The sequence below is a fragment of the Hyperoodon ampullatus genome (assembly GCF_949752795.1).
Source record: "Hyperoodon ampullatus genome assembly, chromosome: 7".
NCBI classification, from domain to species: domain Eukaryota; kingdom Metazoa; phylum Chordata; class Mammalia; order Artiodactyla; family Ziphiidae; genus Hyperoodon; species Hyperoodon ampullatus.
The window spans coordinates 89708245-89730649 of record NC_136920.1 but is presented as its reverse complement, the minus strand read 5'-3'; positions in this window follow the sequence as shown (position 1 = coordinate 89730649).

The window sequence follows — 22405 nt, the reverse complement described above, 5'->3', positions numbered from 1 at the left end:
GCAGAAGCAGTAATTTGGAAGGAGCCTGGGTCAGACCCACGTGCTGACCTTAGAAAGCCTCTTGGAGAGACAGGAAGAAATTGGAACTCACTGTAGAGATATAGACACTGGCGGCAGCCAACTTGGGGAGCTCATTTTATCAAGAGGACATTGGTGCTGGCAAGCATCAATTTACAATCCTCCCTCTTGTTAATAAACACTGGGACCTACCCCCTCCCCACCAGCCTGTTGTTTACAGTACTGGAACACCTTAGGCCAAGAAGCTAGCTGGGTGGGTACATGGCTCCATGCAACAGCAGGCTGGCTTCCTTTGGAGTCCCTGAGCTCCCAGAGGCCAAAAGACCCCGCTCTGGCCAACAGAGGACACAAGACCTGGCACTGCCCACCACTGCACCAGCCACAGGACTCCCAGGACCCTGCAGCCCTCTTTTGGGACCTGAACCCACCCACCAGGAGGCCAATACCAACTCTAAGATCACTAGAGCCAGAGACCCTAAGACCCAGCTCTGCCCAACAGTAGGCTGACACCAGCTCTGGGACCCCCACGTCACACACACCAGCAGGCCTACAGCAGCTCCAAGACATTCTGTACCCCTCAACCAGCCACCCTGGGATCTGGCCCCTCTTACCAGCAGTCTGATGCCAGCTTTGGTACATGCCAGACACAACAGCCAGGCATGATAGGAACTAGCTCTGTCCACCAGCAGGCTGACAATAAATTTGGGAACCCCACCCCACCACCACCCAACCTAGAACCCATAGATATATAGTGGTATATATAAACTTCATGGTAAGCACAATCCAAAAATCCATAATAGATATATACACACACACACACAAAAGAAAGGAATCCAAATATAACATTAAAGATAGATATTAAAGGACTTCCCTGGTAGTCTAGTGATTAAAACTCCATGCTTCCACTGCAGGGGGCATGGTTTTGATCCCTGCTCAGGGAACTAAGATCCCATATGCTGTGTGGCACAGCCAAAAGAAAAAAAAATATGAAATCACAAGGGAAGAAAGCAAAAGAAGAAAGGAACAAAAAATGTCTACAAAAACAACTCCCCCAAATGAACAAAATGGGAATAAGTACATACCTATGAATAATTACTTTAAATGTAAATAGACTAAATATTCCTATCAAAAGACAGAGTGACTGAATGGATACAAAAACAGGACCCATATATATGCTGTCTAGAAGAGAAATACTTCAGATCTAAAGACACACACAGGTTGAAATTGAGGCAATGTAAAATGGTATTCCATGCAAATGGAAATCAAAAGATAGCCAAAGTCTCAACATTCATACTAGGCAAAATAGACTTTAAAATAAAGACTGTTATAAGAGACAAAGAAGGACACTACATAATGATCAAGGGATCAATCCAAGAAGAAAATATAACAATTTTAAACAGGTATGCACCCAACATAGAATCACCTGAAAACCTAAAGCAAATATTAACAGACGTAAAAGGAGTGATTGGCAGTAACATAATAATGGTAGGGAACTTTAACACCCTACCTAAATCAATGGAGAGATCACATAGGCAGAAAATCAATAAGGAAACACTGGCTTTAAATGATATTTTAGAACAGCTGGAATCAATAGATATATCAAAACAATCCATCTAAAAACAGCAGGATATACATTCAGTGTACATGGAACATTCTTCAGGATAGGTCACATACCAGGCCACAAAACAAGTCTCAGTAAATTTAAGAAAATTGAAATCTTATCAAGCATCTTTTCCAACCATAAATCTATAAACTAGAAATCAGCTACAAGGAAAAACCACAAAAAACACAAACACATGGAGGTTAAGGAATATGCTAATAAACAACCAATGGATCACTGAAGAAATCAGAGGAAGTCCAAAAATACCTGAAGACAAAGCAAAAACACAATAATCTAAATTTATTGGACTCAGCAAAAGCAGTTCTAAAGGCAGTTTATTGCAATACAAGCACACTGCAGGAAACAAAAATCCTAAAGCAACAATCTAATATTTCACCTAATGGAACTATAAAAAGGAGAACAAGCAAAACCCAAAGTTAGTAGAAGGAAAGAAATCAAAGATCAGAGCAGAAATAAATGAAGTAGAAATTTATTTAGAAAAGATCAATGAAATTAAGAGCTGGCTCTTTGATAAGATATATATGGTAAACCTTTAGCCAGACTCATCAAGAAAAGGAGAGAGAGGGCCCAGATCAATAAAATCAGAAATGAAAAATGAGAAGTTACAACTGACACCACAGAAATACAAAGGATCAAAAGAAATTACTATGAACAATTATACACTGATAAAATAAGCAACCTAGAAGAAAAGGTCAAATTCCCAGGAATGTACAATCTCACAAGACTGAACCAATAAGAAATAGAGAATATGAACAGACCAATTACCAGTAATGAAATTGAATCAGTAATAAAAAAATTCCCAAAAAACAAAAGTCAAGCAGCTCATACAGCTCAATAACAAAAAACAAACAACTCAATCCAAAAATGGGCAGAAGAGCTAAATAGACATTTCTCCAAAGAAGATATGCAGATTGTCAACAAACATATGAAAGAATGCTCAACATCATTAATCACTAGAGAAGTGCAAATCAAAACTACAATGAGATATCATCTCACACCTGTCAGAATGGCCATCATCAAAAAATTTAGAAACAGGGCTTTGCTGGTGGCGCAGCGGTTGGGAGTCCGCCTGACGATGCAGGGGACATGGGTTCGTGCCTCGGTCTGGGAAGATCTCACATGTTGTGGAGTGACTAGGCCCATGAGCCATGGCCATTGAGCCAGTGCGTCTGGAGCCTGTCGTCTGCAACGGGAGAGGCCACAACAGTGAGAGGTCCATGTACTGCAAAAAAAAAAAAAAAAAAAAAAAAAAAAAAAATCAAGAAAGAATAAATGCTGGAGAGGGTGTGGAGAATAGGGAACCCTCTTGCACTGTTGGTGGGAATGTAAATTGATACAGCCACTATGGAGAACAGTATGGAGGTTCCTTAAAAGCTAAAAATAGAACTACCATACGACCCAGCACTACCACTACTGGGCATATACCCTGAGTAAACCATAATTCGAAAAGAATCATGTATCACAATATTCCTTGCAGCTCTATTTACAATAGCCAGGACATGGAAGCAACCTAAGTGTCCATCAAGAGATGAATGGATAAAGAAGATGTGGCACATATATACAATGGAATATTACTCAGCCATAAAAAGAAATGAAATTGACTTATTTGTAGTGAGGTGGATGGACCTAGAGTCTGTCATACAGAGTGAAGTAAGACAGAAAGTTAAAAACAAATAATGTATGCTAACAGATATGTATGGAATCTAAGGAAAAAAAAGAAAAAGGTTGTGCAGAACCTAGGGGTAAGATGGGAATAAAGACACAGACCTACTAGAGAATGGACTTGAGGATATGGGGAGGGGGAGAGGTAAGCTGTGACAAAGTGAGAGAGTGGCATGGACCTACATACACTACCAAGTGTAAAGTGGATTGCTGGTGGGAAGCGGCTGCATAGCATAGGGAGATCAGGTCGTTGGTTTGTGAACACCTGGAGGGGTGGGATGGGGAGGGTGTGAGGGAGGGAGACGCAAGGGGGAAGAGATATGGTAGCATATGTATGTGTATATCTGATTCGCTTTGTTGTGGGGCAGAAGCTAACACACCATTGTAGGGTAACTGTGGTCCAATAAAGATGATGGAAAAAAAAATTCTAGGACCAGACAGCTTCCCAGGTGAATTCTACCAAACCTTTTGAGAACAGTTAACACCTATCCTTCTCAAACTATTCTAAAAAATTGTAGAGGAAAGAACACTTCCAGGGCTTCCCTGGTGGTGCAGCGGTTGAGAGTCCACCTGCCGATGCAGGGGACACAGGTTCGTGCCCCTGTCTGGGAAGATCCCACATGCCGCAGAGCGGCTGGGCCCGTGAGCCATGGCCACTGAGCCTGCGCGTCCAGAGCCTGTGCTCCAAAACAGGAGAGGCCACAACAGTGAGAGGCCCACGTACCGCAAAAAAAAATAAAAAAAAGAACACTTCCAAACTCATTCTACAAGGCCAGCCTCACCCTCATACCAAAACCAGATGAAGATATTACAAAAAAATCAAATTACATGCCAATATCACTGATGAACTTAAATGCAAAAATCCTCCATTAAATATTAGCAAATCAAATCCAACAATTCATTAAAAGGATCATACACTGTGATCACATTGGGTTTCTCCCAGAGATGCAAATATGGTTCAATACTGCAAATCAATCATTGTGATACACCACTTTAACAAATTGAAAAATAAAAATCATATGATTATTTCAATAGATGCAGAAAATCTTTTGACAATATTCAACATCTATTTATGATACAAAATTTCCAGAAAGTGAGTATACAGGGAACATGCCTCAGCATAATAAAGGCCATATATGAAAAGCCCACAACTAACATAATACTGAATGATGAAAAGCTGAAAGCATTTCCTCTAAGACCAGGAACGAGACAAGGATGCCCACTCTCACCACTTTTATTCAACATATATTAAAATCCTAGCCACAGCAATCAGACAAGGAAAGGTAATAAAGGGTATCCAAATTAGAAAGGAAGTAGTAAAACTGTCACTGTTTCTACATAACATGATACTATATACAGAAAATCCTAAAGAAGCCACAAAAATCTACTAGAACTCATTAATGAATTCGGCAAAGTTGCAGAATACAAAATTGATACACAGAAATCTGTTGCATTTCTTTACACTAACAATGAACTATCAGAAAGAGAAATTAAGAAAACAATCCCATTTATAATCACACCAAAAATAATAAAATACCTAGGAATAAACTTAACTAAGGAGGTAAAAGACCTCTGTTTTGAGTACTAGAAGATACTGATGAAATATATCAAAGATGACAAAAACAGATGGAAAGATATACCATGCTCATGGATTGGAAGAATTAATATTGTCAAAGTGCAAAGTGACCATACTATCCAAGGCAATTTACAGATTCAATGCAATCCCAATCAAAATAACTATGACATTTTTCATAGAAGTAGAATGAATAATTCTAAAATTTATATGGATACACAAAAGACCCCAAATAGCCAAAACAATCTTGAGAAAGAAGAACAAAGGTGGAGTTATCACACACCCCAATTTCAAACTATACTACAAAGGTACAGTAATCAAAACAGTATGACACTGGCACAAAAACAGACCCATAGATCAATGGAACAGAATAAAGAACACAAAAGTGAACTCACACTTATATGGGCAATTAATCTATGACAAAAGAGTCAAGAATATACAATGGTGGAAAAGATAGTCTCTTCAATAAATGGTGTTGGGAAAACTAGACAGCTGCATGCAAAAGAAACTGACTACATATACCATGCACAAAAATAAATTCAAAATTGATTAAAGTCTTAAATGTAAGACCTGAAACCATAAAACTTTAGAAGAAAACATAGGCAGTGCACACTTTGACATTGGTCTTAGTAATATTTTTTTGGATATGTCTCTTCAGGCAAGGAAAACCAGAGGAAACAAAGAAATGGGACTACATAAAACTAAAAAGGTTTACACATGAAGGAAACCATCAACAAAATGAAAAGGCTGCCTACTGAATGGGTGATGATATTTGCAAATGATATATCTGATAAGGGGTTAATATCTAAGTATACAAAGAATGCATGCTACTCAACATCAAAAACAGAAAGAAGCTGATTAAAAAAATGGGCAGAGAATCCAAACAGACATTTTCCCAAAGAAGACATATGGGTGGCCAACAGACACATGAAAAGGTGCTATGTGAGATATTTGATTGGCAAAATGGGTGGAAAGTTCTTAAAATAATGAGAAGAATTGGTAGATAGCTACCACTGTCACTGTAGGAACGGCAGGGTGTGGGGAGGGAGCACCCCAGGTCATGGAATGGAGGTCACCCAAAATTGCAAATGAAGCTGGTGGACAATCTTTTTATCCAGTTCCCATACAAACATATGGTGTCTACCAAAGACCACCCAGCAATGGTCCCAGAAGCTCCCACCAGGCCAGGTATCTCTGCCATGCCCTGGGAGTTCTGCCAAACACCTCTCTCCTCTCTTTTTATTTGACTGTGGGAGACCAACAAAGGAATTCTGCCAGCCAGCTGCTGTTGCTTTACAAATCTCCCCTAAAACCCCCTTTTCCCGTCATATGATGTTTAACTAAAGGATTAAAAAAAAAAAAAAGTGTGTGTCAGGATAATTTACTGACACACTGCTTTTTCTTTTCCTCTCTCCTCCTCATTTTCTTTTCCCTTCATATGATGTTTAACTAAAGGACAAAAAGAAAAATGTGTGTTTCAGGATAATTTACTGACACTGCTTTTTCTTTTCCTCTCTCCTCATTTTCTTTTCCCTTCTTAGATTAGCCCTAACTCCATGAAGTTTCCAGGTCCTTTGTATTCCCTTGCCTCACAGGAGGTCTTATGCTGCACAAGCAGTCATTTGAGGACAATCTCTTTCTGATTTTTTAATCTGGAAACCTGATGCCATTGAGAGTTTTTCATAGAAAGGAGGAGAGAGAGGTGAACGCCTTCGAGTGCATCACTTCTCCCCACTGCACTTCTACTACCTGGATCTGAGCCACCATTTTCTCTCTACTGGATTACTATAAAATGCTCCCAGTTTGTCTCCCTGCTTCTGAACAGTGCTGCCTACCTCAACTGTCTGCTCCGTAGAGTAATCAGAGTGATCCTTCCAGAGTCAAGTCAGTCAGATGCTCTTTCACTCAACTTTCCCAGCAGCTCTCCCCCATTCTCTGTCTCTGTCTCTCTCTCCACTACTCTCTCTACCAGGAATGCCCCTTTCCTGTGACCTGCATGGCTAACTCCCTCTCTTCACGTTTGGCCCAAAGATTCCATCCTTAAAGAGGACTAAGCTGCCACTTCCTTAAAAACACACCCACAATCCCAGCATTCACGAATCCCCATATCAGGGGCTATTTTCCCCGATAGTACTTATCACCTGTAAGAAGACTCTATTTGTTATTATACTTAATGTTTCTGTCACCCCAATTTAAAATGGGTTTAATTTTTTTTTTCCTGTTCAATTTACTGAGTATCCCAGTATTAGCAGCTTTTGGCAGGAAAGAGCTCTTTGCAGGAAAGACCTCTCTGCAGGAGCCCCCTTTGTCTTGTCACTAACCTTAAACCAGGCACCCCCCATGCTTTACTCATCTCTGGCCCAAGCACAACTTTCAAAGCTTTTGATCACACAGTATTTTGCCTAACTTGTTGGTTCTTTCCATAGATCAAAGAAGTAGAAATGAAGAATAAGTAATTAACAGATGACCAGATCTCTTCCCTAGCTTCCCCTTCAGTAATCTGAACAGACTTTGTGAATAGGAGCATCTAAAGAAAAATCACAAGAAGTCGACAAACTGGCATACAAGCCTGCACACAGTGGGGGGATGGCGATGACTCTGACCCCCTGTGTCAAATGATTAACTAAGATTACTTCCCTTTAAAAGCCTTCATGGCCAAGCAGAATCTTCAGAGGTGTTTTTTGGGGGGACATTGAGTCCACCATCTCCCCAGATTGCCAGCATTCTGATTAAAAACAAGTTTCCTTTCTACCAGTGTTTTTCTCTCTCCCTCTCTCTCTATTGATTTTCAAGTGGCAAGCATCTGGACCTGATTCAGTAGTAATATCAGGATATCTAGAACAATGACTGACATACGGCAACTGCTCCATAAATATTTGAAAGGAGAAATACATTTCTCCCAGAAGTGGAAGGGAACTGGGATCCTAGGCCCCCTTCTTGGTCCTGGAAGTGCCTGAAGGAGCAGGTGACCTCAGAGAGGTGGTGGTGGGAGGTGGCTGGTAGTACACTCAAGAAGGGGGCCCCTCATCTTCATGGATTTCAGACTTGGCAGGAATCAGTGTGGGGCCCAAGCAAGAAACAAAAACATGGGCCAAGGAGCTTCAGCACCGGCAGCTCCACCCTAAGTTCGGACAAACCTGACAGGCTTCCACTGATGTGGAATACACTCCCTCAAAGGAGATGACAATGGGAAAACCCCTAATAATGACAGAGATTGAGTTCTCTGCCAACCCGGCACATGGTGGCTGGGAGTAAGATTAAAGATGAGTAAAGAAATTAGAAGACGTAACATTCTTCACCACCATAGACATGGCAAATCCATACTGATTTCACTTATACTTACTGCTCCAGGTAAGCTTTCTGAGAGCCCTCAAAAACCATGTTACATCAAAGTTAGATTCAATTCAAGGGAGTATGAATCTGCTCCTGGCTTCTTAGTTCTCTGTCTCTGTTGTGCTTTGCTTGAGTGTTTGGGAAACTTAGGCCCTCACACTGCCCCAGGTCAACCCTGTTTCTATGCTCACACTAGACATTCAAAGTCTTTTCTGCTAAACACAGCACTATGATGTGGGTGTGGGGAAGCATGGGACATGGACCCATCCTTTCTCCTGACCTCCTGTGCAATGTAAATGCCATACCTAGGGAAGTGAGGAGGTGAGAGAGGTGTCCATTTTCTACCTGGATCACCTCTGAGGTCTCCGGATCCTATAGGTAGCCGGGGAGCACAAATCTCCTCATCAGAGCCTGTGCACTGGCCCTGTGTCCCTCACACTCAGAAACATGCCAGACCTGGACTTACATGTCATGCAGGTTGCTGGGAGAGTCTTCTTCTCAGAGAACCAAAGGAAATACCAGCAGGCCAGCTGCTCTCTGGGATGTTGGGACAGCTGCGGCCCAGAGAGGAGGAGATAATAAGAAAGTGCCTGTGGCTCTGAGTGTGCCCCTGAGGAAGGAACCACAGGAAGATGGTGATGTGGGTCATAGTGTGCCTCTGCTCGTGGAGCCAGCAGGGCACCCAGCTCCTGTGTGGCTCCCCTCTGGCCTGTACCCTGCTCCTCTTAGTTACAGACAGGTCAGAGGGCAAAGCTTGGGGTGATCATCCCTTGTGGTGTTGGTCTCCTTGTTCTTAGTCCCAATCACCTGGAACTCATGCAGATCTGGAAGGGCCCCAAGCATAAATGTTTTGTGCGTGATCCTGAAGGAGATTGAGAAGCCTGAGAGGGAGGTGGATGTGGCTCATTGTGGGCAAGTGATGGGCCCATAGGACCGGGGATCCCATGCATCAGAGGAGAGGCTGATGTGCACACATCCATGATCAGTAGGTGGTCAGGGAAATGGGGACAGGGGGCCACTTTCTCAGTGGCAGGGGTTGGGAGAGCCAAGACTGAGGACAATGTGAGGCCAGTGCTATCAAAGTTTGCAGAGAAATCACAGAAAAGTTGGATCCCACTGTGTGACATCAGTAAAATGACCAAGGAAGAGAGAGGACCTCTCCCTCCCTTGTTGTTCAACAGTCAGGAGTCTGGAGGAGTGGAGCTTGTTCAACAGGGAAAACACTCCCAAATACTCCAGAGAAGTAACAGAATGGCCTCATGTGCTCTCGGGGACAAGCCCTGAGGACTGCAGCCAAGATGGAGTCACTTCCAACCTGAATGTCCACCCAGTAGAGGTCCTCATCTGTGCAGGATCTATGTAGCCAGAGAGGGGTGGAGGCTCCCAGGGATGAGATCAAGAAGAGGGTATGAAGTTTCCCTCTGCTGCGTCTGAAAGTGCTGTGTCACTGAGTCTCCTGGGGAAGCCTCTGGATTGTTGGCTTAGGCTGGGGGTGGTTGGGAGGTAACCAACTAATTTTGAGGGACTTGCTGTTCATCGTGCTTCCATTTTTTTTTTGTTATAAGTAACACCAGCTTCAAAGCATTTGTTACAGGACCTGGAACTTTAGCCAGTCAGACCCCATCAAGGCTGGCTGTCACTCTCAGAGGCCGCCTGGCCTGGAGATTCATGTGGCCACAGAGGGCAAGAAGCTCAGGACCCTGGAACCCCACACTGCCAGCCCCTCTCTCCCTAACTCCCCTGAAGCATTTGTGATGTGCTGCTCCTCCTTCTCCACATCTTGTGCTGGGGTGCTACACCTTCCTCTCTCCCCCTTGCCTGTCTGTGCCTTAGATCTCTCAGAGCAGAGAAAAAAGACAAAGACAAAAAATGACCAAGAAATTATTTAAGATAGGGGTGATGAACCCAGAGTTCAACACTAATCAACAGACTTTCCAGGGGAAAAAAGGAAAAAAAAAGATGACACGAATGGGAAGAATTTAACAAAGAAATATGAACGTAATAACATCAGCACATATTCCTCCCCTGAGGTCAGACATAAATCTTCAAAGTCTAGCAAATGTCGAGGAGGAAAAACAAATTAAAACCCCACCTAGACACATCATTGTGACATTTCAGTAGGTCAAGTATAAAGAATAGATACTACCCTTTCCTAGACAGAGGAGCAGATCAACTACAAAACAATAATAACTGCATTGTTCTTTTTGTTAGCAGCACTGGACACTGGGAGTCAATGGAATAATGCCTTTACAATTCTCAGGCAGCCTTCCAGCTTTCAAGATGACAGAGGAAAGATATTTCTGCCTTCCTCTCCTCTCAGAAACCATCCAAACACCACAAGGAGAATGGGAGACAGAGTGCACACCTCACCCTGGAGGAAACACAAGCACTTGTAACACTGAACGATAATACATGGAGAAAGAAGACAGAGGGTGGGCTGGTAGATGGCTTGATAGAGCAGGGATGTGAAACCTAAAGGCCTGGTGAGGGTGGACTAGAAGCAGTCACTGGACCCAGTGGAACCCATAAAGTCTCTGGAATTGGAGCCACAAGGAACTGCAAAATGAGAGAATGTTTGAGTTATAAATCAGTAAGGAAGTTGCAAGAAGCAGTTAGATTTCCACTGCTCACAACACCCTACACTGAAGAACAGGCATCCACCTCTGCCCCCCCCAAAGCTGAGACATTTATCAGAGAGCTCCAGCCTCTGGACTCCAGGAACAGCAGGAGGCAGGAGTGAAGGGTCAGACTTGAACCAGGGGATTCAGTGAATGTCTGATAGTGAATGGTGAGCCCATTCCTCCTTCCTCTACCTGTTCCTTTCTCACTCCACCTAATCCTGGTGTCCCCTCCTCACTGTCCTCTAATGCTCTGAGCTAAGTCTATCCTCACCATGATTCTCTGGCTCCCTGTGCCTTGCCGGGCGCTTGCTCACTCAAGTGTATTAACAAAGAGAAGATGAGGACGATCAAGGGGGCATTGGAAGCACATTGCCCAGGTTCCAGGCAGAAGAGAAAAAATTCATTAAAGGGATTTGTCTCACAGCTACATGCACCACCCTGGCCTTTCCAACATGAGAGGAATATCAACATGTCAGGTGCAGAAGGACAAACGTTCGGGTGAACAAAGAGAAGACTCGTTTCTGCACCCTGCACTGCGCTGGCTCCCTTCCACCTCTCCTAGGCTCTAGAGATGCTAAGGGCATTGGGACATCGTATAATAGAAAGTTCTTTGAGAAAGGTCCAGTACCAAAACCTACCACACCTGTGATTTCTGGAAGGATATTTAACCTTCTCCAGCCATCATTTCATTGTTTATTTTCCTGCCATGTAGGCAGGGGGGATTGACTTTGATCAAGGATGTAAAGAGCCTATCACAGTGCTTAGCAATTAGTATGTACTTAATAAATATTAATACCCTCCCTCACCCTGTACTTTGATAATTCAAGACTCAGCAAATACTTTCTCTGACCACCTTCGGTCCTGTCAGGCTCTTTCCTGCTACAAGCACAATCAGCACCTATGCAACGCTGTACTGCTTTCCAAAACTCTTGTTCTCTAAGGGTGTTCCTATGGTTCCCAGATGTATAGCATGTTCTTGAGGGCAAGGATCTTCCCCCCCAAGACCTATCACTTCAAAGGCTTAAAGGCTGAGGGCTCAATAGCACTTGGTTAGAATTGCAGTGATGGAAATAGCTTTTCCCTGGTCCCTGATGAGCTCCCTTTTCTACCTGTAGAAATTCTACCCAAAAGCTTGTCACTGGAAGCACAAGCACCAAAGAAAAAATAGACAAATTTGGCTTTATCAAAATTAAACATGTTTGAGGTTTAAAGATCACTATCAACAAAATGAAAAGAAAAGCCACAGCATGATAGAAAATATTTGCAAAGTATATATCTGGTAAGAATCTAATAACCATAATATATAAATAAATAAATAAGAATTATTTACTAAGATATGTAAAAACAGTAAAAGACAAATACTCCAAAAAATAAGCAAATCATTTGAAGAGATATTTCTCCAAAGAAGATATGTGAATAGCAATAAGCACATGAAAAGATGCTGAACATCATTAGTTATTAGGGATGCAAATCGAAACTGCAATGAGACATCCATGTCACACCACTAGGATGACTTAAAAAAGATGGCAATAAAAAATGTTGGTGAGGACGTAGAGTAATTAGAACCCTCATACATTGTTGGTGGGAATACAAAATGATGCAGCCACTTTGGATAACACTTTGGCACTTCAAGATGTGAAACAATGAATTACCATCTGATACAGCAATTCCTCTCCCAGGTATATACCTAAAGGAAGTGAAAACAAACTCACACAAAAACTTGCACACAAATGTTCACAGTAGCATAATTCATAATAGGCAAAAAGTGAAAAAACCTAAATGTGTGTCAACTGCTGACTGGCTAAAACAAAACGTGGTCTTATCCATGCAGTGGAATACCATTCAGCAATGAAAAAAATGATGTGCTGATACATACTTGTCTACTTAAAGAAAAATAGTTGTGAGTTTATGTTTTATTCAGGGACTCAGCAATAAAAAGGTATGATGTACTAATACATGCCTCAACATGAATGAACATTGAAAAGAGTATGCTAACTGAAAGCAGCTGGATGCAAAAGGACACACATTGAATGATGTCATTTGTATGAAATGTCCAGAATAGGCAAATCCATAGAAATAGGAAATGGATGAGTGGGTGCCAATAACTAGGGGTTGGATGAATGGGGAGTGAATGTTAATGGATACAGGATTTCTTTTTGTGGTGAAGAAAATATTCTGGAATTAGATAGTGGTGATGGTTGTACAACTTTGTGAGTATGCGAAAAACTGCTGAATTACATACTTTTAAAGGGTGGGTTTTATGGTATGTGAATTATATCACAATTTAAAGAATAAAGTAGATTAGTGGTTGCCAGGGATTGAGGAAGGAGGGTTGCTTCTGGAGGTGATGAAATATTATGCCATTAGATAGTGGCAATGGTTGCCCAACTTTGTGAATATACAAAAGTCACTGAATTGTACATTTTAAGAAGGTGAATCTTGTGGTATGTCAACTATATCTCAATTATATCTGAAGGAAAGAAGGAAGGGAGGGAGGAAGGAAGGAAGGACAAAACAGACAAAAGCTTTTGCACAGCAAAGGAAATCACTGACAAAACAAAAAGACAGCCTACTGGATGGGTGAAAATATTTGAAAATGATATGGGGTTAATATCCAAAACACATAGATAGCTCATACAACTCAATATCAAAACACCCAATTAAAAGTGAGCAGAAAACATGAGTAGATATCCAAAGAAGATATACAACTGGCCAACAGGCATATGAAAAGATGTTCAATACAGCTAATCAGCAGAAAAATGCAAACCTAAACCACAATGAGATATCACCTCACACCCATCAGAATGCCTATCATCAAAAAGACCACAAATAATGAATATTGGTAAGGATGTAGAGAAAAGGGAACCCTCGTATACTGTTGGTGGGAGTGTAAGTTGGTGCAGCCACTATGGAAAACAATATGGAGGTTCCTCAAGAATACTAAAATAGTGTTACCATATGACCCAGCAATTCTGCTCCTGGAATTTTCTGAAGAAAATGAAAACACTAATTTGAAAAGACACATGCACCCCAATGTTCATCTCAGTATTATTTACAATTGCCAAGACATGGAAGCAACCTAAGTGTCCATCAACAGATGAATGGATAAAGAAGATGTGGTGTGTATATATATACAATGGAGTACCACTCACTATAAAAGAAAATGAAATTGTGCCATTTGCAACAACAATGGATGGACTTGGATGGTATTACTCTAAGTAAAACAAGTCAGAAAAAGACAAATACTGTATGATATCACTTATATGTGGAATCTAAAAAATACAACCAACTAGTAAATTTAACAAGAAAGAAGCAGACTCACAGATATAGAGAACAAACTAGTGGTTACCAGTGGGGAAAGAGAGGGGGAGAGGGGCAAGATTAAGGTGATTAAGAGGCACAAACTACTCTGTACGAAACACATAAACTACAAGGATATGCTGTACAGCACAGAGAATATAGCCAATATTTTCTAATAACTTTAAATAGAGTATAATCTATAAAAATTTTGAATCACCATATTGTACACTTGAAACTAATATAATATTGTAAATTAACTATACCTCAATAAAAAAATAAAAACAACTATTCTTATTTAAAAAAAAACAGAGAGACAGAGAAAGATGGAGGAAGGAGGGGAGAAAAGTAAGACCAGGGTTTAACTCACATCAGAGGAAGATGAGGAAGAAGACAAGCTGATAGAGGAAAGGATGTCATTAATTCATGAAAAGTACCAGCTCAAGGGAAGGCCTGTTTCCCTGCTTTGCAGTGAGCCAGGGGAGAGTGTGGGATCTGAACTAGGATGCTGCCTCTGCATGTGCTCCTGACCACCTTCCTAAACAGAGCCTTTGCTCTTAGTCCTCTTCCCAGCAGGAAAAAGTTATCTCATTGATACTCAGGAGCACTGGTCACAAAGCAGAGGGAAGGCTTAAAAGGGTCAGTTCTATGCTGCAGAGATGGAGAAACTGTCATCATATTTGAAAAGATATATAATTTTTGAAGGTACTGTACATATGAGCCACTGTGGACTCTTCACAGCAGATCATGGAAGAGGAAAGGGTCTTTTATCTACTTTACCAATGACAACTGTGTGGCTTCAGAAGGATAAGTGACTTGGTCCTGGGTCTCACTGTTTATCAGAGACATAATTAAGACTCAAACAAAGACTTAAGTCCTTCCAAGTCCTCAAGGGATGGCGGTGGAAGCAGAGAACCAGGTCAACACTGTGGAACTCAGGAGGAGGGTCCCTCTTTTCCACAACTCCCTCCCACCCCACTCATCCCAGCAAACCAGCTAACCCATCCCTCACCTTACCCACATCCAGCAAAGACTTCAGGGCTATTAACATGGATCATTTACATACACAATTCATGCCATGAACAAGACATGAAGGAAACACACTCACAACAAGGCAAAATGTCCATGGGGCTGAATTGGGTTCCACAAATTCACATCTGAAGCCCTAAACCCAAGTAACTCACAATATGACTATATTTAGATATAGGGACTTTAAAGAGGTAATTAACATTACAAGAGGCTGTAGTGTGTGACTCTAATTCACTCCACCAGGTTCTTTTAAGGAGAGGAAATTTGGACACATAGATGGACACCAGGTAGACTGGCCCATACAGAGAAAAGGGCATGTGAAGACACAGCAAAAAGGTGGCAGATGCAAGCCAAGGAGAGATGGTACAGGACAAACCAATCCTGCCAACACTTGATCTTGGACTTCTAGCCTCAGAGCTGTGAGAAAAGTAATGTCTGGGCTTAATGCCACCCAGTCTGTGGTTTGGGTTACAGTAGCTCGAGCACAACATCCACACTTACATTCAATAAGGCTTCTGACAAACATTCCACACGTCTGTTCCAGCCTCAGCTCTGTCCTAATTACTGCGAGGCTTCACCTCTAAGCCTTCCCACATGGAGACACTCTTGTCTCCATTCCAGGCCAGCAAAACCTCAGCTCTTCCTTGAAGACACAGCTCAAATGTCACCTCCTGCTTTTCCTGGAAGGTATCAATTTCTCTATCCCTGGTGTCCCCACGAGGCCCTCTGCTCATCTCTTCACAGTATTTACCCACTGCAGTCTACTTCACCTGTTCAGATGACCCTCTTTGGGTCCTCAGAGCCCTCATGGACGGTTCCATGCCCTGATTCACTCTGACTCCAGCATGTAGCTGGGGTCTAGCACATACCCGCTATCAGGAAATGTTGAACACCCCCAGGGGAGATGAAGTTCTGGGTCAAAGTTTTTAAAAAGTTAAGGTCATGAATTGATTAAAGAGAAGGATTTCTGGGCATAAAATGATGTGAACAAGCCAAATGTCCTAGACCTTAGCAATTCAGTCATGTTGCCCTTGGTTGCTGTCCCTCACCTGCACAGCTGACGGGCCTCTGTGGATTACGGCCCTCTCCCAGGGAGGAGCAGCACCTGCACATCCATCCAGATACTGTGTCTGCTAACACTGGCTCAGCTCCAGGCTGCCCCACCTCCAACCCCACTTCACACCTCTGTTCTCCCCTCTGGGGGGACCTTGGCCTCTGCTGGCAGTGCTCAGGTGGGGGTTCCCCTGCTCCACTCTGCATGGACAGCATCACCAAACTGCCCCTCACCTCTAGCTTGTACCAGAGACATGTCTAGGAGTGAGACATACGTGCTATTTCTCCTAAAATCTTTTGTTTTTCTATTTTTTGGTCACACACTGAGGCATATGGGATCTTAGTTCCACAACCAGGGATTGAACCCATGCCCCCTGCAGTGGAAGTGCAGAGCCCTAGCCGCTGGACCACCAGGGAATTCCTTTCCTAAAATGTTTAATACTAATTACCCTTCCTCATGCCTCATTTCTTCTGTAAGAGAACTGTTATAGTTTTCTTCTCTGTTGCTTTTCTATATTGATGAAAGTTATGTTTTTTATATTGTTGCTGAAAAAATGGAACCATGATATCTTTCACAGATTACTTAAAATTACAAGAGAATCATTCGATGGTAAGTTCAGAAGGTAGGGAGGAGGCTAAGAAGGGAAATATCTTGTCCCTTATATTTGCTACTATTTTTTTAACCAGCAGGATGGAAAAAAGAGCTGTTGTTTCTATTAAAATTAAGGGGAGAACCAAGATGGTGGTGTAGAAGGACGTGCTCTCACTCCCTCTTGTGAGAAACCAGAATCACAACTAGATGCTGGACAATCATCCACAGGAAGACACTGGAACTCACCAAAAAAGATACCCCACATCCAAAGACAATGGAGAAGCCACAATGAGATGGTAGGAGGGGTGCAATCACAGTAAAATCAAATCCCATAACTGCTGGGTGCGTGACTCACAAACTGGAGAACACTTATACCACAGAAGTCCACCCACTGGAATGAAGGTTCTCAGCCCCATGTCAGGCTTCCCAACCTGGGGGTCTGACAATGGAGGGAGGAATTCCTAGAGAATCAGACTTTGAAACCTAGTGGAATCTGATTGCAGGACTTTGACAGGACTGGGGGGAAAGAGAGACTCCACTCTGGAGGGCACACACACAGTAGTGTGCATACTGGGACCCAGGGGAAGGAGCAGTGACCCCAGGGGAGACTGAACCAGACTTACCTGCTAGTGTTGGAGGGTCTCCTGCAGAGGATGGGGTGGCTGTGGATCACCGAGGGGACAAGGACACTGGCAGAAGAAGTTCTTGGAAGTACTCCTTGGCGTGAGCCCTCCCAGAGTCTCTCATTAGTGCCACCAAAGAGCTCAGGTAAGTTCCAGTGTTGGGTTGCCTCAGGCCAAACAATCAACAGGGAGGGAACCCAGCTCCATCCATCAGCAGTTATGCGGATTAAAGTTTTACCGAGCTCTGCCCACCAGAGAAACAGTCAACTCTATCCACCACCAGTCCCTGCCATCAGGAAACTCAACAAGCCTCTTAGATAGCCTCATCCACCAGAAGGCAACAGCAGAAGCAAGAAGAACTACAATCCTGCAGCCTGTGGAACAAAAGCCACATTCAAAAAAAGATAGACAAGATGAAAAGGCAGAAGGCTATGTACCAGATGAAGGAACAAGATAAAACCCTAGAAAAACAACTAAATGAAGTGGAGATAGCCAACCTTCCAGAAAAATAATTCAGAATAATGATAGTGAAGATGATCCAGGACCGCAGATAAAGAATGGAGGCAAATATCAAGACGATGCAAGAAATGATTAACAAAAACCTGGAAGAATTAAAGAACAAACAAACAGAGATGAACAATACAATAACTGAAATGAAAACTACACTAGAAGGAGTCAATACCAGAATAACTGAGGTAGAAGACCAGATAAGTGACCTGGAAGACAGAATAGTGGAATTCACTGCTGTGGAACAGAATAAAGAAAAAAGAATGAAAAGAAATGAAGACAGCCTAAGAGGCATCTGCAACAGCATTACACGCACAACATTCGCATTATAGGGGTCCCAGAAGGAGAAGAGAGAGAGAAAGGACCCGAGAAAATATTTGAAGAGATTATAGTTGAAAACTTCCCTAACATGGGAAAGGAAATAGCCACCTAAGTCCAGGAAGTGCACTGAGTCCCATACAGGATAAACCCAAGGAGAAACACGCTGAGACACATAGTAATCAAATTGACAAAATTAAAGACAAAGAAAAATTATTGAAAGCAGCAAGGGAAAAATGACAAATAACATAGAAGGGAACTCCCATAAGGTTAACAGCTGATTTCTCAGCAGAAAATCTACAAGCCAGAAGGGAGTGGCATGATATACTTAAAGTGATGAAAGGGAAGAACCTACAACCAAGATTATTCTATCTGGCAAGGATCTCATTCACATTCAATGGAGAAATCAAAAGCTTTACAGAAAAGCAAAAGCTAAGAGAATTCAGCACCACCAAACCAGCTCTACGACAAATGCTAAAGGAACTTCTCTAAGTGGGAAACACAAGAGAAGAAAAGGACCTACAAAAACAAACCCAAAACAATTAAGAAAATGGTCACAACAACATACATATCAACAATTACCTTAAACATGAATGGAATAAATGCTCCAACCAAAGACACAGGCTCACTGAATGGATACAAAAACAAGACCCATATATATACTGTCTAAAAGAGACCCACTTCAGACCTAGGGACACATACAGACTGAAAGTGAGGGGATGGAAAAAGATATTCCATGCAAATGGAAATCAAAAGAAAGCTGGAGTAGTAGTACCCATATGAGACAAAATAGACTTTAAAATGAAGAATATTACAAGAAACAAGGAAGGACACTACGTAATGATCAAGGGATCAATCCAAGAAGAAAATATAACAATTATAAATACATATGCACCCAACGTAGGAGTACCTCAATATAAAGGCAACTGTTAACAGCTATAAAAGAGGAAGTCGACAGTAACACAATAGTGGGGCACTTTAACACCTCACTTACAGCAATGGACAAATTATCCAAAATGAAAATAAATAAGGAAACAGAAGCTTTAAATGACACAATAGAATAGATATATTTAATTGATATTTAGATTTAATTGATATTTATAGGACATTCCATCCAAGAACAGCAGATTACACTTTCTTCTCAAGTGCTCATGGAACAGTCTCCAGGATAGATCACATCTTGGGTAACAAATCAAGCCTCAGCGAATTTAAAAAAATTGAAATCATATCAAGCATCTTTTCTGACCACAACGCTTTGAAATTACAAAGAATTACAGGGGAAAAAAACGTAAAAAAGACAAACACATGGAGGCTAAACAATACGTTACTAAATAAGCAAGAGATTACTGAAGAAATCAAAGAGGACATCAAAAAGTATCTAGAGGGCTTCCCTGGTGGCGCAGTGGTTGAGAGTCTGCCCTCCGATGCAGGGGACACGGGTTTGTGCCCCAGTCCGGGAAGATCCCACATGCTGTGGAGCGGCCGGGCCCGTGAGCCATTGCCACTGAGCCTGCACATCTGGATCCTTTGCTCCTCAATGGGAGAGGCCACAAGAGTGAGAGGCCCACGTACCACAAAAAAAAAAAAAAAAAAAAAAAAAAAAATGTACCTAGAGACAAATGACAACGAAAACACAACAATCCAAAACCTATGGGATGCAACAAAAGCAGTTCTAAGAGGGAAGTTTATAGCTATACAAGCCTACCTCAAGAAACAAGAAAAACCTCAAACAAACAATCTAACGTTACACCTAAAGGAACTAGAGAAAGAAGAACAAACAAAACCCAAAGTTAGCAGAAGGAAAGAAAACATAAAGATCAGAGCAGAAATAAATGAAATAGAAACACAGAAAACAATAGCAAAGATCAATAAAACTAAAACCTGGTTCTCTGAGAAGATAAACAAAATTGATAACCATTAACCAGACTCATCAAGAAAAAGAGGGTGAGGACTCAAATCAATAAAATTAGAAATGAAAAAGAAGAAGTTACAACACACACCACAGAAATACAAATCATCCTAAGAGACTACTACAAGCAACTCCATGCCAATCAAATGGACAACCTGGAAGAAATGACCAAATTCTTAGAAAAGTATAACCTTCCAAGACTGAACCAGGAAGAAATAGAAAATATGAACAGACCAATCTCAAGTAATGAAATTGAAACTGTGATTAAAAATCTTCCAACAAACAAAAGTTCAGGACCAGATGGCTTCACAGGTGAATTCTATCAAACGTTTAGAGAAGAGCTAACACCCAGCCTTCTCAAACTCTTCCAAAAATTTGCAGAGGAAGGAACACTGCCACACTCAAACTATGAGGCCACCATCAGCCTTATACCAAAACCAGACAAAGATACTACAAAAAAAGAAAATTATAGACCAATATCACTCATGAATATAGATACAAAAATCCTCAACAAAATACTAGCAAACAGAATCCAACAACACATTAAAAGGATCATACACCATGATCAAGTGGGTTTTATCGCAGCGATGCAAGGATTCTTCAATATACGCAAATCAATCAATGTGATACACCATATTAACAAATTGGAGAATAAAAACCACATGATCATCTCAATAGATGCAGAAAAAGCTTTTGACAAAATTCAACACCCATTTATGATAAAAACTCTCCAGGAAGTGGGTATAGAGGGAACATACCTCAACATAATAAAGGCCATATATGACAAACCCACAGCAAACATCATTCTCAATGATGAAAAACTGAAAGCCTTTCCTCTAAGATCAGGAAAAACAGAAGGATGTCCACTCTCACCATAGTTTTGGAAGTCCTAGTCACGGCAATCAGAGAAGTCCTAGTCATGGCAATCAGAGAAGAAAAATAAATAAAAGAATACAAACTGGAAAAGAAGAAATAATACTGTCACTATTTGCAGATGACATGATACTATACATAGAGAATCCTAAAAATGCCAGCAGAAAACTACTAAAGCTAATCAATGAATTTGTTAAAGTTGCAGGATACAAATTAATGCACAGAAATCTCTTGCATTCCTATACAATAATGATGGAAAATCTGAAAGAGAAGTTAAGGAAACACTCCCATTTACCATTGCAACAAAAAGAATAAAATACCTAGGATTAAACCTACCTAGGGAGACAAAAGACCTGTATGCAGAAAACTATAAGACACTGATGAATGAAATTAAAGATGACACCAACAGATGGAGAGATATACCATGTTCTTGGATTGGAAGAATCAATATTGTGAAAATGACTATACTATCCAAAGCAATATACAGATTCAATGCAATCCCTATCAAAGTGCCAATGTCATTTTTTACAGAACTAGAACAAAAATTCTTAAAATTTGTATGGAGACACAAAAGACCCCGAATACCCAAAGCAGTCTTGAGGGAAAAAATGGAGCGGAAGGACTCAGACTCCTGACTTCAGACTATACTACAAAGTTACAGTAATCAAGACAATATGTTACTGGTACAAAAACAGAAATATAGTTCAATGAACAAGATATAGAGCCCAGAAATAAACCCACGCACCTATGGGCCACTAATCTATGACAAAGGAGGCAAGGATATACAATGGAGAAAAGACAGTCTCTTCAGTAAGTGGTGCTGGGAAAACTGGACAGCTAAATGTAAAAGAATGAAATTAGAACACTCCTTAACACCATACACAAAAATAAACTCAAAATGGATTTGAGACCTAAATGTAAGATCAGACACTATAAAACTCTTAGAGGAAAACATAGGAGAACACTCTTTGACATAAATCACAGCAAGATCTTTTTTGATCCACCTCCTAGAATAATGGAAATAAAAACAAAAATAAACAAATGGGACCTAATGAAACTTCAAAGCTTTTGCACAGCAAAGGAAACCATGAACAAGACGAAAAGAGAACCCTCAGAATGGGAGAAAATATTTGCAAATGAGTCAACAGTCAAAGGATTAATCTCCAAAATAAATAAACAGGTCATGCAGCTCAATATTAAAGAAACAAACAACCCAATCCAAAAATGGGCAGAAGACTTAAATAGACATTTCTCCTAAGAAGAAATACAGATGGCCAAGAAGTACATGAAAAGCTGCTCAACATCACTAATTATTAGAGAAATGCAAATCAAAACTACAATGAGGTATCACCCACACCAGTTAGAATGGGCATCAT